At 45.6% G+C, this 19,506-nt stretch overlaps 2 protein-coding genes across 3 annotated transcripts in view; one reads left to right on the plus strand and one right to left on the minus strand.

Annotated features, from left to right (window-relative positions):
* LOC134841356 (tubulin epsilon chain-like) overlaps positions 1-19,506 on the minus strand; it is a 400,301-nt gene that overhangs the window by 95,716 nt on the left and 285,079 nt on the right. The window lies entirely within an intron of this gene.
* LOC134841353 (uncharacterized) overlaps positions 18,646-19,506 on the plus strand; it is a 28,933-nt gene continuing 28,072 nt past the window's right edge. For both annotated transcript variants that reach the window (XM_063857281.1, XM_063857282.1), the window contains exon 1: positions 18,646-18,659. The gene's annotated coding sequence lies outside the window, so the exon portion shown is untranslated. The remainder of the gene's footprint in view (positions 18,660-19,506) is intronic.

The raw sequence follows: 19,506 nt of genomic DNA on the forward strand, positions 1-19,506 counted from the left end.
AGAAGGATAGAGAGAAAACCGGATTCGCGTGCGAATCGGGATTGTACCAGTGGAAGAGGATGCCCTTCGGCTTGTGCAATGCAACGGCCACTTTTCAAAGACTGATGGCTCAGGCTTTGACCAGAGTGACCAAGAACTACGGGAATCTCGTGATGTGTTACGTGGATGACGTAGTCATAGCGACACCGACCCTCGAAGACCACATTGATAGGCTCGATGAGGTATTTGGATGCATGAAAAGAGCAGGCTTGAAGTGCAAACCATCGAAATGTGAAATCCTTAGGGATTCAATCAAATACCTGGGAAGAATGGTGGACAGGCATGGTGTGAGGCCGGACCCGGAAGCAGTAGAAGCAGTGTTGACATGGAAAGCTCCCAGAACGGACACACAGCTCCTGAGCTTCCTAGGATTTGCCAATTACTAGCGGGAGTTCATAAAAGGATATGCGGACAAGGTGTACCCGATGCAGAAGCTGATGCGCAACAAAGGGAAAAAGTTCGAATGGAACGATGAAGCACAAGTTGCATTCGAGAACATAAAGAGGGAACTGTGCGAAGCGCCAGTGCCAGGCATGTCTACAGAAAAGGGCAGGTATGTTCTTGATACAGACGCATCGGTAGTAGCCATCTCAGGAATATTGCATCAAGAATGGAGAAACGGTTCTCTGTCCCATTGCATACGGCAGCAAGGTCTTGAGTGACACAGAGATGAAATATGGCGCACCAAAAGCAGAAATATTTGCAATAGTCACTTTCGTGGAAAAGTCCGTGCATACTTGGGGAGCGCTCCCTCCAAGTTACGCGTGGACAACAGAGCGTTATCCTGGTTGAAGACCTACTCGATGGATCAGAGTTATATTGGTAGATGGATAGTAAGATTGGATGACTACCATATGATAATGGAACACAGGATGCGTGATAAACACCAGAATGCTGATAGCCTCAGCAAGAAAACTGAGTTCTATGAAAGATTGGAGCAGAAGCAGGCCAATCAGGCAGAAAAAAAGGAGAGAGTCTCGTTTCTGGACAAAGAAACTTATGAAGCGCTTCCCTTAACGAGATGGTTGGATAAATCTGGCCATCCAATTCCAGGGCATCCTGAGTTACCTGTAGAGAAAGCGGCCGAGATGAAGATCCTATCCAAGGAGGACCCGGTCCCCTTGGATCTGTTGCTGCGCTCGAATCTGGTCCAGCAAGAACTCTCTCGCATGAACATAAACAGCCTCTCATTATTGGATAAAACGGTGCAGGTCACACCGCAAGTGATGCGGATGCAGGGTGGATTGTTAGAAAGAGAAGTGACCAGAGATGACCCCGAGTGGACAGCAGCAGTGGCATTGCTAACAGTTAGTGAGAAGGTGAAAATCCTGCCGTCCAAACGACAACACGAAGAAAACGAGAGGGATTGTAGGACAATAGTTCAGCAACTAGTATCCTCAATACCCCACGAGATTTTAACTAGTACTTCTTACGGACGGAAAGAACAGGGAAGCAGTACGCGAAGGAAAACCGTCACCTTTGTGGACCAGGATAAAGAAGGTGAAAAGGTTGAAAAAAACCTGCTGCAAGACTGTTTGTCCGGGGAGATGAACGATGAGAAGAGCCAGCGAGCACAAGATCAATACCCGGGACAAGAAAGTTTGTCCGGGGAGTCTGAGATAGATGAAAAAATTCCTGATGAGAAACAGGACCTAGAGAACAAGGTTTTGTCCGGGGTGTTCAGATGGATGCGAAGAAGGCACAGACATAATCTGGAGGAGCGTGCAGACTCCATCATAACCTCTTCAACAGATGACAATTCCCGAAACTCAGGAATGGGCACCTATTCAGACAGGCACCTAACTCGAGCTCGGGATCAGAACTGTCCGAACTAGCGATCCACACACTACTAGTGGAAACTCGGGCAAGGGATCTGGAGAGAGAGGTGTACCAGGATCCTGACAGCGATTGCTACCTTATACCAAGCGAATGAGTCTTTGACAACGCAGCTGATGATTTAGAGACAATAGCGGTATCGAAACGTTCGATAAGTCTGTTGCCGCAGAAAGAGGTAGTCAGGACTGATCTTCAGCCGTTTAAACAAGAAACACAGCCGTTGGCGAAGATTTGGTGCGTTAAGATGGAAGAAGACACACACCAGCCCAACGAGCTGAATAGTCAGATGAGGGTCATGAAGACTTACTTAAAGGCGAGATACAGACTCTCGGAACTTCTAAGGGCGCAGAGAAATGATCGAATGACAAGCAACCTGAAAAGGTGGATCGAGAATGGTTCTCCGGATAAAGGGGGCCTCGAGGAAGATAGTTATCGCATCCTGAGACAGTACTACATGCAGAAGGAAGGGAGGTTATATTTGAACAAGGACGGGATTGTGGCTTGCAAAAGAAGAGAGGAAGACAGAGTCCTATACAAGTATAACGCGATAGTGTTACCGCAACTGTATCAGACAGAACTATTATTCAGGTCAGATGATCAGATGGGCCATCAGGGGATCGACAAAGTATATCAGAGGATCCTGAAGCGCTTTGAGTGGCCTGGGATGAAAACGGCATGCGAGAAGTGGGTAACAGCATGTCTGTGATGCCAACAGGTCAAGGATCCAAGGAAGTTGCGATTTCCTTTACAATCGATCGAGTCGTCTGAATTCAATGAGGTGGTGCAGATAGATCACCAGAAGATATGCATGACAGACAGTGGTTATAATCAGGTGTTGGTCATGATAGATGATTTTACGAAGTATGCAGAGGCCGTGCCCTGCATAACTGCCTCGGCAGACGAGACATGCGACCGGCTGATCAATACGTGGATAGCGAGTCATGGTTGTCCGATGACCTTTCAATCAAATAATGGAACAGCTTTTGTAGGAGAGCATACGAAAGAGCTTATGAGACGCTCACAGGTTGCTCAAGCTCACTCCACGACATACCACCCCCAGACGAATGGTTAGTGGAAAGACAGAATAGGACGTTAGTGTCGATGCTGAGAGTATATTGTTCCAGGTACATGACCGATTGGGACAGATACCTTCCACAGGTGATGGGAGCATATAACAGCACGCAACACTCCACCACCGGAGTCAGTCCACACATGATGCTAACTGGACACGAAAATTCTTTACCCTTAACCTTTTTCTACCCAGAATATGAGGGAAAGAAAACGTCTCCACAGGTCTACGTGAGGGATGTAATCAGACGTCAACAGGAGTTGAACGATTTGTGTAGACAAAATACTCAGCATGCACAGGCAGGGCAGAGGAAAAAATTTGACAAGAAAGCAGCTGATGCAAAAGCTTACTCGGTGGGAGACTACGTATGGGTATTTCAGAACGTTATACCACCGAAAGGGACGAAAAACCTCCTAAAAAAGTGGAGGGGACCCTTCATGATTACAGAGGTGCACCAAGAGGGACGCTTTTATAGACTGAGTACAGGCCGAGCCGCCCACTACGAGAATATCAAGCCAAATATAACCTCCCTGGAATGGAGAAACGGTTCTCCGTCCCATTGCATACGGCAGCAAGGTCTTGAGTGACACAGAGATGAAATATGGCGCACCAAAAGCAGAAATGTTTGCAGTAGTCACTTTCGTGGAAAAGTACCGTGCATACTTGGGGAGCGCTCCCTTCAAGTTACGCGTGGACAACAGAGCGTTATCCTGGTTGAAGACCTACTCGATGGATCAGAGTTATATTGGTAGATGGATAGTAAGATTGGATGACTACCATATGATAATGGAACACAGGATGCGTGATAAACACCAGAATGCTGATAGCCTCAGCAAGAAAACTGAGTTCTATGAAAGATTGGAGCAGAAGCAGGCCAATCAGGCAGAAAAAAAGGAGAGAGTCTCGTTTCTGGACAAAGAAACTTATGAAGCGCTTCCCTTAACGAGATGGTTGGATAAATCTGGCCATCCAATTCCAGGGCATCCTGAGTTACCTGTAGAGAAAGCGGCCGAGATAAAGATCCTATCCAAGGAGGACCCGGTCCCCTTGGATCTGTTGCTGCGCTCGAATCTGGTCCAGCAAGAACTCTCTCGCATGAACATAAACAGCCTCTCATTATTGGATGGAACTGTCTGAACTAGCGATCCACACACTACTAGTGGAAACTCGGGCAAGGGATCTGGACAGAGAGGTGTACCAGGATCCTGACAGCGATCGCTACCTTATACCAAGCGAATGAGTCTTTGACAACGCAGCTGATGATTTAGAGACAATAGTGGTATCGAAACGTTCGATAAGTCTGTTGCCGCAGAAAGAGGTAGTCAGTACTGATCTTCAGCCGTTTAAACAAGAAACACAGCCGTTGGCGAAGATTTGGTGCGTTAAGATGGAAGAAGACACACACCAGCCCAACGAGCTGAATAGTCAGATGAGGGTCATGAAGACGTACTTAAAGGCGAGATACAGACTCTCGGAACTTCTAAGGGCGCAGAGAAATGATCGAATGACAAGCAACCTGAAAAGGTGGATCGAGAATGGTTCTCCGGATAAAGGGGGCCTCGAGGAAGATAGTTATCGCATCCTGAGACAGTACTTCATGCAGAAGGAAGGGAGGTTATATTTGAACAAGGACGGGATTGTGGCTTGCAAAAGAAGAGAGGAAGACAGAGTCCTATACAAGTATAACGCGATAGTGTTACCGCAACTGTATCAGACAGAACTATTATTCAGGTCACATGATCAGATGGGCCATCAGGGGATCGACATAGTATATCAGAGGATCCTGAAGCGATTTGAGTGGCCTGGGATGAAAACGGCATGCGAGAAGTGGGTAACAGCATGTCTGTCATGCCAACAGGTCAAGGATCCAAGGAAGTTGCGATTTCCTTTACAGTTGATCGAGTCGTCTGAATTCAATGAGGTGGTGCAGATAGATCACCAGAAGATATGCATGACAGACAGTGGTTATAATCAGGTGTTGGTCATGATAGATGATTTTACGAAGTATGCAGAGGCCGTGCCCTGCATAACTGCCTCGGCAGAAGAGACATGCGACCGGCTGATCAATACGTGGATAGCGAGACATGGTTGTCCGATGACGTTTCAATCAGTTAATGGAACAGCTTTTGTAGGAGAGCATACGAAAAAGCTTATGAGACGCTCACAGGTTGCTCAAGCTCACTCCACGACATACCACCCGCAGACGAATGGTTAGTGGAAAGACAGAATAGGACGTTAGTGTCGATGCTGAGAGTATATTGTTCCAGGTACATGACCGATTGGGACAGATACCTTCCACACGTGATGGGAGCATATAACAGCACGCAACACTCCACCACCGGAGTCAGTCCACACATGATGCTAACTGGACACGAAAATTCTTTACCCTTAACCTTTTTCTACCCAGAATATGAGGGAAAGAAAACGTCTCCACAGGTCTACGTGAGGGATGTAATCAGACGTCAACAGGAGTTGAACGATTTGTGTAGACGAAATACTCAGCATGCACAGGCAAGGCAGAGGAAAAAATTTGACAAGAAAGCAGCTGATGCAAAAGCTTACTCGGTGGGAGACTACGTATGGGTATTTCAGAACGTTATACCACCGAAAGGGACGAAAAAGCTCCTAAAAAAAGTGGAGGGGACCCTTCATGATTACAGAGGTGCACCAGGAGGGACGCTTTTATAGACTGAGTACTGGCCGAGCCGCCCACTACGAGAATATCAAGCCACACAATCCATCGACAGAAGACTGGTGTATACCTGCAGACATGGAAGAAGGGGATTATCTAATGATGGATCCTGCTTAAGAGGTCAACGAGAAGGGCACCAGGGAGAAGAACGATGGAAACGAAGTCGTGGAGGAAGGAACGGATACACCGCTGGACCTGGATCCAAACGAGGTGATCGAAGCGGACGATGAAACCTTACCCTACGCAGAGGAGGATTGGCAGGATCCCGAACAGATAGAGGTTCCCAAGAACTTGGAACCGGATCTTCCGTTCACGATACAGACTCGTCAGAAGGACGGGACAAGACCCAGAAAGAAATACAATCCTTACGGTGACGACTTTGTAGTGGATAGGATAGATCTGAAGAAGATAGTGGAGGAAGTAGAGGAAGAAATAACTGTGTCACAAGACATTGATATAGTCGATGATCACGACGATGAGTGGGTCGACGACCGGTCGAAACCCGAGGTAGAATTCGACGACGAGCAACAGCAGTCATATGAACAAGACTTGACGAACCTGCGTGTCTTAGAGTGGCTGAACGAAATGACCTCGGACCCAGAGGAGACCAGCGTCACGATTCAAGACGTAGATCGTGAAAGCATGAAATACATCAAGACCGAACGAGATGATCCTTCCTGGGCTGCCCAGGAAGGACGACTACTCATTCCAGCTTCTAACCTCGACTTGATACCCGGTATGCGATCGACGGGGACGTCGATGGATATTTTTGTCCGGGGAGTGGGGGTAGGGTTTACCCACACTGAAAACTTGATAATAAAAAAATTAAGAGTAGCAAGAGAAACAGGAGACTTAGAAGCAGAATTAGGCGAAGAACCTAAGAAACCTGACCTAGGTAGGGTAATTGAGTCATATTTTAACTTACCAAATGAATATTCAAGTAACATAATACTAACAGACAGTGATTTCATACTCACAAACAGAACGTGTGCGATAGCAATCACAGCAGACATGAGTTTTAGGACAGCGTTAGCGGCAGATTTTAAGAGAGAATACAAAAACGTGGAATTCCTTTGGAAGCAAAAACCAGGGATAGGGGGCGTAGCGGCCTTACCTCCGGCGGCGTCACAGATACCGGGAAATTACCTATGCTTCTTGGTAACGAGGGCGACGGAGAAGCAGCACGTGGACCCAGAGTTTAGTCTTGTCCTTGACGAGGTTGAGAGACTTCCTCATGCAAATGGACGTGAAGGAGCTCTCGCTTCCAGTGTACGATCCAAACAGAGGACGACTGCATCCTCGGTAATTGTACGCGCTTGTACACGTGATATTCTCTGATACTAATATACAAGTATATTTACATAAGAAATATTACTTAAGTATAGGCTGAGTGACGTGCGAAAGGGTGTTAGGCTAAAGACTAAGTTGTATGTAATGTGTGATATGTGTGTTATGTTATGTTATGTGTTAGGTTATTAAGATTGTGGGTAGGAAGGGGTTAGTGAACATGAACAACTGAATGACGATCCTAGGAATAGATCCAAAGTTTGGACTGTCCAATCTTAGGTCAAATTCCAAAATTTTAGAGACCGATTGATTTTAAGAAATTTTAGGATAAATATCTTTTAATCTGAACTGTTTTTAAGTAAATTTTAACGATATATGTTAGGGGGAAACTGACAAGTGTGATATTTGTGACTTCTTTTCTAGATCCTGATTGATCATTTAATTGCTCACTTGAGTCAAAACTTTGAAATCAAATCAAATCGAATCGAACTTGAAGAACAGAATGGACAATTTCAACCTGGATGAATTGATGGACCTGGCAGAGGCATATGTAGGACCGATGATAGATGCGATCTATCGTCGGCTGATGGATCGAGACTTCGCTCTGGAGGACCCAGAGGTAGTCATGTTGCTGACCGCCCTGATAAACATCTTGGGGCATGACAACCGTGGGGACCGCCCCACGGAAGTCCTGTTGATGGCAGCATATGGAGAGAGGGGAGTACTAGACCGCCCGAACATGAGAGTAATGAGGTGGAGAAACAGGGCTCTCTCAGGGAGTGACTTGGCGAATGAGCCTGGATTGGGAAGTTCTAGGACTTACCAACCAGGTGAAATGCCTATGCCCTCCAAGCCCAAACCTGGGCTGACGAGAATGCATCAGGAGATGAACAGCGAGGCTGCCTCGTCTGGTTCACCACTGAGAGCAGCTGTGCCACCAAAGAGGGCGAAAATAGGACAAAAGGTTCAGACGAACCAAACCATGCAAGATCTGGATGGGATGAAGGATGAACTGGAAAGGACGAAAAGGGAGCTGGACGAGATGACCAAAACCATGCTCATTATGGAGGACGATTGGGACATGTGGAGAAAATTGTTCGAAGACTGCAACAAAAAGCAGGGTCAAGAAATTGAGCGCTTGAGGCAGGACTACAAAGAGCGATCGGAACAGATGGCGTTGACAACGGCCGTGGAGAAAGTGATACCTGCAAGGAGTATTCCTCGTGGGCAGTCCCCGATGGAGCTCTTGACGCCTCGAGAAATGAGTCAGACAACGGAGACACGGCTCCCGACAGCGACAGATCGAGTGATAATCCCGGACCCTAGTGACACCTTGGGTGACCCCGTCGTGGAACCAGCGGTGAGGAAGCTGATAGAGACAGCTGGACGACTGGTCGCCAACAAGAATGCGCCAGGTTCCGGGGTGACTGCAACCTATGGAACGATCGACGACACGGGCAGAGTACGACTCTCCCAGACCGTGATCAGACAGGGGATAAGTGATGTGACGCCACTCATGGGGAGCTCGAAGGCCCCAGAGAGAAGAATACAGAAGATGTCAGCGAAGAAAGTGTCTCGTGTAATAGACGTACAAAAGAACAATCAATTGAGATATAATTTTACGGGAGTTCCGGAGACAGATCCGAGAGCTTGCTTCAATCGAGTGACTTGGAACCCGGCAGTAAACCTGCAACAACCGCCACTGGGGACATCACATCTGATACTGGGAGACAGCTTGGTCAGAGTACTATCGAATTTGAGGACCTCGTGGGTCACCACGGTGATGGCCTTCGGAGGCGCGACGATAGCCCAGTTATATCGAATGGTGGAACTAATGAACCCAGGGAGGATCCCCAATGTGATGATCCTGGTTGGAACGAATGACATCTCCAGAGGTTCGGATGAGCAGGAAGCACTATGGGAATCAATGATGGTGTGTTTGTTTACTACCCTCTGGCAGAAATTCAATTGCGCGGTTTTGACCGTTTGCACTGTGCCAATGAACACGAGGAGCTTGACAGCAGCAGGAAGAAGGCACAACGAAGGAGTCGTCAGGTGGAATAACATCTTGAGGAATCTCGCAAGTCGGAATGCCGGAAGAATGAACCTCATGGACATCGAACATGAGTTGAGAGCTATGGATCAGGCCAGACTGACCACGGACGGCATCCACTTCGATAGTATTGAAGGACAGGCTTGGTTGAATCGAGTCTTCCAAGAGCGGTTGGATGAACTAGAGGCGGAACTCTTTGACACAGGAGTGCTGAAGGAAGAAGGAACAGCGAGTGACGCGGTGATTACAACCTTTGTGCCTCCTAGCCAAAACACGCTTGGGGACGGTCCCGGTCGTCACGAACTACAGACAACAGAGCTCCAGCGAATCAGGTCAAAGGACAGACGTACAGGATCGCTTGGGAGAAGCACCGATGAGGAGGACCATCCATCCCAGGAGAAGAATAGGACCTGTCAATCCAATCGAAGAGACATACAGCACGTCTAGATCGGACACGAGATCGGAGACGACAAGTACCAGTCGAGAGGAAAAACGCCCGGGCAGAGGCTCGTTGATGTGGTCAAAACCCATACCTTCTCCCTGGCATGTATACAAAGATGAACTGATGAAGCTGGATCTCCAGAGGGTGAGTTTCATCGAAGAGGCAAGGAGGATGCTGAATGGAGCGACGCTCTCCGTCAGCAGACTGTACTCGATAACCGGCGTAGACTGGTTGATAGCCGCTAGCATAAATTTCAGCTCCACGACGGCCTTGAGATTTGCTGACCTAGAGGGAAAGCCCTCTAACAACACAATGGGACCAGTGAATGCGAGACCATTGCAAGATGTGAGGTTGAATCATGATGAGGGGAATCGTGAAGAGAGACCAGGAAGATTCCTGACGACGAGAGCGCCGATTGGACAACACGTGGAGATATTCAGGCAGCTGACGACACCCCCTGGTCATGTGAAAGAAAGAATATACCCAAAACTAGTGGGTCAAGATGGTGATGTCCAAAGATACGGCGGGTTGAAAGCGATAAAGAAAGATGAGACCATCTTCGCCGCCTATGAAAAAGCAGAAATGAGGAAGGCCAAGATAATGATAGTAGCGAATTCAGAGTTCGCGTATACCTCCAAGTCTCTGTTTTGGCCAGATGTTATAATGTTGGCAGCGGTCGATCTGGACCTACTGCAATCGGTATCTCTGGCAATAGGGGTACAAAGGCAGACGGACATGAACCCAATTACGATCGTGTTTGCTGGCATCAATGACCATCTACACAGTAGAGGTTTTCTGAGCAGACTCAGAGATCCTACAACGGCAGAGAATGCTGTGTGGCCAGCGATAAAAGATATCCTTGAGTCGATGGGTGAAGTGGTGGATGCGACGAAGGAGGGGTCGTTCACCAAAGTGACACCGAGAGTAGTATTTGCGTTGTCTCCGGGGTATGCGCATCTCCCGGATGGACTGAAATTCGTATATGCGATTGTGACCTTGCTTTCGGAAAGAAAATATGATGTGATCATATCAGCCCCAAATCGCATGATAGAGATGGTCCCATTGTGTTGTTAGAGGGCTTTCCCTCTGTGGTCAGCAAATCTCAAGGCCGTCGTGGAGCTGAAATTTATGCTAGCGGCTATCAACCAGTCTACGCCGGTTATCGAGTACAGTCTGCTGACGGATAGCGTCGCTCCATTCAGCATCCTCCTTGCCTCTTCGATGAAGCTCACCCTCTGGAGATCCAGCTTCATCAGTTCATCTTTGTATACATGCCAGGGAGAAGGTATGGGTTTTGACCACATCAACGAGCCTCTGCCCGGGCGTCTTTCCTCTCGACTTGTACTTGTCGTCTCCGATCTCGTGTCCGATCTAGACGTGCTGTATGTCTCTTGGTCATATCAGTCCCAAATCGCATGATAGAGATGGAGAACCTGAGGCCACTCAGGGCTGAACTACCTGCAGTGTGGTCAGATATTTCGAACGCGATGAGAGGATTCAAGGACCATGCGCTGCACATGTTAGTGTTGGACGAGGTGCTGGGGTTGGAACTGTCCAATTTCAGTCGACAACTCAAGCTTAAGCCGGGAATAGACGACGACCATCGAGTGATCGTAGCGATGTCCAACGACTTATGGTTCCGAGCAATGGAAATGACAGGTGAAAACACGAGAAGGAAAAATTCACTAGAGACTAGAGCTAATTTGGAGGCGATGGTTTTGAGAACCAAGTCGGAAGCCAACCAGTGGCTACACCTAAATCCTCGAGTAGCGGCATTGGGTGCAGATGCTTTTGAGCAAGGCCCCGTGATGATCACGAAGATCCATGCCTACTTGTTAAAGGAGGTGAAACTGGCGGAAAATGCCGGAGAAAAGACCGCTGAATTTGTAAACAGAATGTGTCAGATTACCCAGGAAACCTTCTGGACCCAGGAAGTGAAGGGACAGGAAGGCTTTGAACGGACAGACAGCATGCTGGAAGGGTTGGGAGCCGGATGGACCGCGTCCTTCTTGGCAAGAGTCTACCCGAAAGTCTCTCATTACTTGATTAAGGAATTCCTCCAAGCAGAAGTGTAAGTGTCAATAGTGGAACTATTAGCCTTGTTCGTGACCTTAGGAGTTTTGTGAAAGGACCGGCGATGCTGCTCACCGAAGGAATCCAGAACCTGCAGTTAGATGGACTTCTAACACTGATTGCGATTACCCACGGAAACTTGGGAGGACTAATGAAATTGACACGTTGTCCAGAGCAGATGAGAAGGAGAGTGAGGAATTTAGATATGAAGAAATCCACGGACTCGTGGAATAAGATAAGAGACCTGAGACCCACTCTTATCCAATATCTCTTACAACAAAATCGCTTTGGAACGGGAGAAGATGAGACTATCGAAAGAGAAGAAGATGTTAGACGACATGTTGGAGGCATGCCCCTGTTAACCGATCTGAGCTTGGCTATGAGAACCGATCCCTCAGCACTGATCAGAGGAGTCACGGAGTTTGTGACAGTGATCTATGGACCAGCAGTCACGTTTGCGTTCCCTGACGTTAAGGTGGAGGCATTAGGAGGTCGGTGCTGCACCTTAACCTCATATCAGCAGTGGACGGTAGTGCACTGAACTGGTGTGAGCAGCACACATTGCGCGAGCTCATGAGTGAAGATCTGTTATTTGCGAAAATATCAGAGCCAGAGATGACAGTCATCAATTTTGACGATCACTTCCGTGATCGCATGGGAGAAGTAGAAAGAGGACACATCGAAGTGTTTCCGAAGCTTTGGAATCTGAGACCCTATGATATATCGAATGGTGAGATAACCAGAGTGCCTCGTCTCACTGCAGCGTATCAAAAACTGAGAGAAGAGACGAAAGACTGGGGTGATTACGAGAAGCTGCCGGAGGCAATCCCTGAATTCCCTCTGATAAGAAGAATGTTGCTCGGAGCAGTCTCCGTGGTACAAACTCCTAGGCTGAGAGCATTCGAAACCAATGAAAAGAGAATAGGGAATTTCGTAGCAACGATGGATACATACTTTGTGGGAAGAAATGCCGCTGTGTTACAGTACACACGATTTGCCTATACGGATCAAGCGACGAGAAGGCGAATAAGCAACGCCGCGACTCCCAAGCATGGAAGATTTGACGAGGAATGGGCGGGATTGGGCTTAGCGCCTATGAAGCTGAGAGGCAGGACCGAACTGCCTGAGGCCTCCTTGATCCTGACTAGTGTGAAACCGGAGTTGACGGTAGTAGGAACGCTGCGAACGAGAACCTTCCTAGCACCCTTCGGCTGCGAGGAAATCAAAGTGGTCCATGGAGAAGAGGAAGATAGATCGGCCGGTACATTGATCATACCGAAGTTTCCGGAAGGAACCGACAATGATAAGCAAGGACCCTCGAGCTCAAAGAAAGATATGTCAGAAGGAGATGACGGACAGGGAGGAAGCCGTCAAACCGAAGAACCCATGCAACAAGATGCAAGTCAAGCTGGTGGGGAAGACGACAGGGCATCGACAGGAGGAGTATCCAGCCTGGATTTCAATATCTTCAGTAATCTTGAGAACAACGCGGATACGTTAGAGACGACTGAGCCAGCGGATGAAGGCATTTCGACGCTGGAGCCTCCGTCAGCCTTCATGGAAATGAAACGGAATTTGCCGGAGAGATTGAAACGGAAGAAGAGATGACGACTGCGCCAAGAATACACGCTCTCATGGCAGTACCTTACGTAAGAACAGAGTTACAACTGAGGTTTGTCTGGTGCATGATGGGACTGACTCGCGAAGAATATGATTCAGAAGAAAGGAAGAGGTCAAAAGAAGAGAAGGTTTTCCTTATGATGAACCTGAGGGATCTGATAGTCCAAGAGGGAGCAGCAGTAGCGTGTGCGAAGCGGAGAGACGCTCTCTGTTTCATTCGATTCATGATAGAGCAGATTTCAGTACCTGCATTGAACACTTGTGTTAAGATGCTGAGGGAAGGCGATGAGCGAGCGAAAGCCTTACTCTTACTAGCACTGCTGGATATGCAGCAAAGCAAACCGATGAGGGTGAATATGAAACAAACTGAGGAGTTAGAACCCATGAGAAAGATAGACGAAATCAGGAGATTTTCAAACAAGGAGCTGAGGCTCACTAAAGAATCTATGGGGGCACTGCCAAAATCCAGTGAGTACTGTGGACCGATCAGGAAGAAGTCGTACAGCTACGTATCCGGAATCATAGGGATAGCGTACAACCCTTTCCTGAGTTAAAACATACGCGATTGCTTCTTCGATTACGAGCAGGCAGTGTTGCTAAGATTCTGGACGTCGAGAATTGTAACAATTAAGAGCGCTAATAATCCACAGAGCAAATTGGGACTGGTCTTGGAAGAAGAGGTGACTGCACCTTGCGTACCAAAATCCGACAAAAGAGTGGAGTTCGGGTTGGGATTATCAGATGAATTATTGAGAACGAGCTTGATGGCAGTGTGGGAATTGATGAGGCCAACATGGTGTCCTAGTCCCAACGCTGTCTCGATATTACGGGCGACACAAGACGTGCAGAGGGAGCTGAATGCAGACTGTAACCTGCGTGACCTTAACATCATATATAATGTGATGATAACGGCCTCTAGGAGCAACGGTGAAGATAAAGTGGAGTTGCCTGGCTGGGGACCAGAAGACTGGGTTAAACCTGGTAGCTGTCTGGCGGAAGTCTGTGGACTGGAGGGTCACGTTTGTGGAGGTCTGGACTGTGTGAAGACCCTAGAGAAACAACACAATCAATTGACGGTATTGTTTGGGAACGTCGTGATGAAAGCAAGAACGGAAACGGAACTGATAGCGGATTGTGATGGAGGAACCGAGGTGAATCTAGTGACTGCACTAGGATTCTACAGCATGTTTAGTTCGTTAGAGTCACTATTGAATCTAGAACAGAGACATGAGATGGTCAGTGCTATCAGTGTAGAAGTATTCCCAGGAGTTCTGCAAACCGAGCAGAAACACATAGGAAAATGGAGGGAAGCGATCGAAGCGGAAATGAATATCAGACACAGTGAGACTTATTGTAGACCATCAGGAGCACGATATTTGGTGGGTTTGACATTGGCTCCAATGTGCAAGAGCAGATACCCGGTACATTTTGTGGCCGTGGATGTAAAGAGTACGAGAACGATCGTAGATCAAGCCTTCTCAGTGCCAAAGTGTGTTAGACCAACGACAATGTCCGAGAAATCTTACGAGTTGCTATGTAAGATGTTCTCAGCAGTTCCAGAGAGAACCAAGGAGGAGTTGGAATCGATACTGGGAAAGAAGTTCATTGTGAAAGAAGTACGTGAGCGGGAACTTCAGTGACTTTGAGAGACAGAAACAGAGAGGTTCAACTGTTACAGATTACAATACAGTAGACGAGAATGATGAAGTCCACCGAGTGATGATGGAAGTGGAACCATTACTGGAAGCTTCGGGAAAACGTAATTGGAGGAGCATCATGTTGACACATGACGAGTTTCCCTGCCACTGCTTGCTGCAGACCTGGTGGTATCCCAAGCGTAGTAATCTGGTGTTGATCTGGGACTCTGGAGAGCTGCTCTCCATGGGTTTACCAGACTCATCACAGCCCATAACAATAGTGATAGAGGGAGTTATGATGGCGATACGATGGCTGGAAGCTCATGTGAAAGAAAACAAAAGACAGGAGGCACCAACGAGAGAACAAGTGCGGAAATTAGATTGTCTAAAAGATTTAGATCTTTTTGAGACAATATGCAAATTTCTAAACATTCCGATGGAAGTGAAGAAGATATGGGCAAGAAAACGATTGATGTCATGGTTCAGAGCTAACATGACTGCATGGTTGTACAAATATGCTAAGAAGCATATGTCGAAGCACGGCAGAGTGTACAGTGAATATCAGCTGGACATTGGAGCAGGAGCTTTCAAGCAAGCTCTCGTGACTCATCGGAATGAAGTGACCACCGCTGTGAAAAGAATTTCCAGGACAAGTGAACGTAGTGGAAAGGAGAAGGCAGAGATATTGAAGGAAGATTTGGAGAGAAATGTGACGTTGTGTCTCCACAACAGCTTCTGCAGGAACAGAGAATCTAACGTGGATCCCCTACCTTGTTGCAAACAGAGGGTAGAAGAGCAGAAGTGTTGGAGGACTGCTTCCAACAGCGTCAGAATAGCTAATGATGTGTTGCAAGACACAGAAACTGAAAGTGCAGAGTCAGTATCACAGGAGGAAGAGATGGAACATTGACGAATGGCCGAAAAACGAGATGCAAAAAGAGACGAAATTAGATGAATTTAGAAATTTTAGAACGTCTAAACGACAAAGAAAGAAGAAAACAAAGGAGTGATGAAGAAAAAGTTAAAACTCAGAATTGTTTTAAGTGTGTGTGAAAAAACTCAAGTGAGAAACTAAGCAACCAAGTTGTAATTGAAATTTGAAACATTTAGTTGAGTTTTGAAATTGTTGCATTCATAAATTTGCATTTTGAATTTCGTTAAGTGGCTTTAGAGACACTTACTACTATTTATTTAGAAAGGCTTGAGTAAAGAGTATATTTAATTATTCCAGCCTGCATGACTGTTTTTAATCAGCTAGGAGATTTGATCACTTTGTGGTGACAGGAAAGGCTTGGGTAATCTCTCGAAGAGGGAGATTGTTTCATTGTTCTTTCTGACCACAGAGTTTCTTAGTTTTAATATTCAGGACAATAACAAGCAAGATTTCCGAAGGGAAGAAGCATAGTAGGATAATTTTAGCTTGTTGGTTGGCAGGACTGTCCTGCAAACCAACACCTTTTAAATCTAGGAGAAAAAGTTTTAATCAGGACATTGACATTGGAAGTAGGAAAAAATGTTTTTATCTTAGGTCATATCCTCAATTAATGAAAGAATTTGAAGGCTATAGTAATGTAGTATGATGCCATTTATATTCTGCAGTGAGTCGATATGACGTGGATAAAAGTAATTTCGTGCATTTTGTAAATTCCGTTCGATGACGCTGTACCTATTTTACGAACATTGCGAGATTCAATGAGGACATTGACCGGACTGTCCGGGGAGTATATGATATTCGACCAGAATGGACCAAAATGCAGACGCAACAATTTCGAGTTTTTAACAGCGAATCTTCCGAATTGACGGTTTTAAGCGATTAACGACGTTATTGGAACGATTAGTCAAACGGTGATGGTCAAGATATTCTGGTATTTTGAAATTGTAAAAATTCGAAGTATGGCTTCATATTTCTGAGAAACGTCAGAAACTGCCATTTTGGCAGAAAGTCGAAGAAAAACACAACAATTTTAGTTGCGATAGCGTGAACAACGAGAATTGTGCTTGAAAAACAAGGACGAATTGCAGAAGTAGCAGAGACCGCTCCGAGTTGCAACTATTGTGTCGCTACAATAGTTGCAAGGCCGTTGCGAACAACGGCGAAGGGTGGAAAACCAGCCTTCCGGAAGGAAGATAAGAGCCTTATTTACCCGGATTCAGGAATCCGGAGGGGTCTCGGGACTGGAACTTTTATTAACTTATATAAACTTTTAGCTTCCCTCTCATGTCCTGATTTGAATTTAATTAATATCTGAATTCATTTTGCTAGGATGAGAAGCTAGGAGTTGGGGGAAAGGGTTGATCCATATTCGATGGAGATGATGATTTTTATCTACTGAACAAAAACAAAAATGATTCAATAAGTAGTAGTAGCCCTGTTTTTAGGAGTGACCTCGTGGTCTGGTGATACTGAGACCCAGCCATGAGCTCACTATTTCTGCATTCAATCTATTTAATTTGAGTGTTTTGACCGAAGCCGAAAGCGTTGACGTTTTTTGTCGACCCGATGTTAGAAAGACCACCGAAAGTACTGGCTTGGTAGAGACGGTTAAAAACATGTAAAGCTCTGTTTAGACGTTAGCCAGTCGTCTTAGGACTTAGTTTTGTTTTCCGTCGATATGTATCTTCCGGGCGAATGTTACATGAGTTAAATTGTTAATGTTCAGGAACCACATGTGTTGCAACGGCATTTGATGAAGAAAGTGCATGGATTGTCGAGATTGAAGGTTGATTGAAGTTGCTGTTTAAGGAAATTGAAGAGTAGAGTCTTGGTTTGTGAGACTGTAGTTTTAGAGTTGATGTCGACTTTTGCTAAAACACTATTGACGCTATGAATTGTTCTTTGGAAAAAGCTCCCAAGGGAACAGAATTTGCGGGTAAGAGGTACAGAGAATACCATTCTCTGACTGGATCTGTTACCCGGTCTCGATTCACTAACAGTAACATAGGCATTAATATCGAAGTCATAACAGTTATGTAACAGTTTGAAGAAGAGAAGACAATCAGTAAAAAAAAATTTGATAGCAAATAGGCAGTATGTTTAACTTCACAAGACTGTCAGTATAATTAGTGGAACCAATTATCCACTTTACTGCCTTTTTCTGGAATTTTTCCAAATCACGTAGCTTTGATAAATTTGGGTACCAAGCACAAGAGTTATAAAGTAAAATGGACCTCACACAAGAAATGTACATTTGAAGCTTAGTTTTAATAGGTGAGTTGAAAGGAACATTACGCTTTAAATAATGAAAACACTTTGTGGCTTTACCAAGTTTCGCAGAAACATGGTGATTCCAAGACAAAGTAGGCGAGATATAAATACCCAAGTCTTTGATATGATCAACAGAGCATATTTCTGACCCGTTAAGATAAAGATTGAAAATAAAGCTATTGTTTGAAATGCATTTAGTTTTGTCTGGATGAAAATCAAGACCGTTTTGGGTTGCCCAGGTCTCTATCGAATCTAAATCAGACTGAAAATTGTCATGACAGTTGTTTCGATAAAGCAGTTTCAGGTCATCAGCAAATAAAGACGGTGGGGAATACTTGACAACATCCGTGAGGTCATTGACATAAATAAGGAATAAAAGTGGTCCTAAAATGCTTCCTTGTGGTACACCGCTATAGATGTAACCTTTGTAAGATAGAATATTGTTAATACGTACTCTTTGTGAGCGATTGGAAAGATAAGATGAAATTAACATGATAAAATTTTCGTCAAAACCAAAAGAAACTGTCATGTAGTGGATGCACTTCCACCTATGTCGGACAAACTGTTCGACATTTGACCAGGAGAATCAAGTAACATAAGAAAGCAGACTCACCGGTAGGCCTCCACCTTCAGCAATGCCAACTTGAGAAAATAGCGCATATCTTAGTTGGGAAATTTTAGATAGGTCAAACAACTTATTAAATAGGTTAAATGATTTGCGGGGTAGCCGTGGTGACCCCTTTTTCATGGTTGTGATTATTGGAGCGAGCTCATAACATCTGGCACTTGAAGATTGGGCATCAGTAGGAGGAAACGAGGAACTGCAAGAAGACGTCATCCATTACAAGGGAGTAACGTTTCATCCCAAATCGAAATCGAATAAAATCGTACGAAACATCTTGAGAGACGAAATTAACAGAAACGAGTCTGTAATTATCTGGCACGACGTAATAAACAATTCGATTTCAAAACATCCATTCAATCCAAGGACTCCCCTTACTGCCAATCAAATAGTATCAGAAATCAAACCCCTAATCAATTCGCATCCTCGAATTGAAGGCCTTGTCTATTGTCAGAGAGACGGTGCACCCTATATTCTTGAAGATCTAAAGAAACTTCCGATACCAGTTGTTCAAGTTACAACAGACATAATTTCGAATTCGAAACAACAGGAAAAAGATCTACTTGAAGGATACAGAGAACTGCATCAGGAAACCGCACTTGAAATCAAAACTTTAGCTATAATACGAAACAACAATAGCAACTTGAGTGATATCATAAAGAAGAAAAAGAAACCGTCAAAAAAACAACGAGAAGCACGAAGGAAACGAGAACAGAAATAAATTGTGAGTTTAAATTTCAATTCGTGACGGGACTGGGCTTAATTGTCCAGGCTTGGATCAAATTTAAATTTCAATTCGTGACGGGACTGGGCTTAATTGTCCAGGCTTGGATCAAATTTAAATTTCAATTCGTGACGGGACTGGGCTAATTTGTCCAGGCTTGGATCAAATTGTAAATAAATTTTCTCTATCCCATTTTCTCCTTCTCTC

The sequence above is a fragment of the Symsagittifera roscoffensis genome, chromosome 3 (assembly GCF_963678635.1).
Source record: "Symsagittifera roscoffensis chromosome 3, txSymRosc1.1, whole genome shotgun sequence".
Classification (NCBI taxonomy): domain Eukaryota; kingdom Metazoa; phylum Xenacoelomorpha; order Acoela; family Convolutidae; genus Symsagittifera; species Symsagittifera roscoffensis.